Raw genomic sequence first — 214 nt, forward strand, 5'->3', positions numbered from 1 at the left:
TCGTACTTTTCCTATGCGCGCGTGCAAATTTCTGTGTAAGTGTGTCCTCTTTTTTATAAGCCAGCTGTTCCTGTATCTGAACTAAAATAAAAACCTGTAATTGCTGTATAATTATCCCCTAATTATGTTTGTTAACAATCTAGAATCGCCAATGGTCATATCACCCTGAAACACAAGGCACAAAAGGAAAGATTAATTCATACACAGAGAGATG

The sequence above is a fragment of the Penaeus monodon genome, chromosome 28, assembly GCF_015228065.2.
Source record: "Penaeus monodon isolate SGIC_2016 chromosome 28, NSTDA_Pmon_1, whole genome shotgun sequence".
Taxonomy (NCBI): Eukaryota; Metazoa; Arthropoda; class Malacostraca; order Decapoda; family Penaeidae; genus Penaeus; species Penaeus monodon.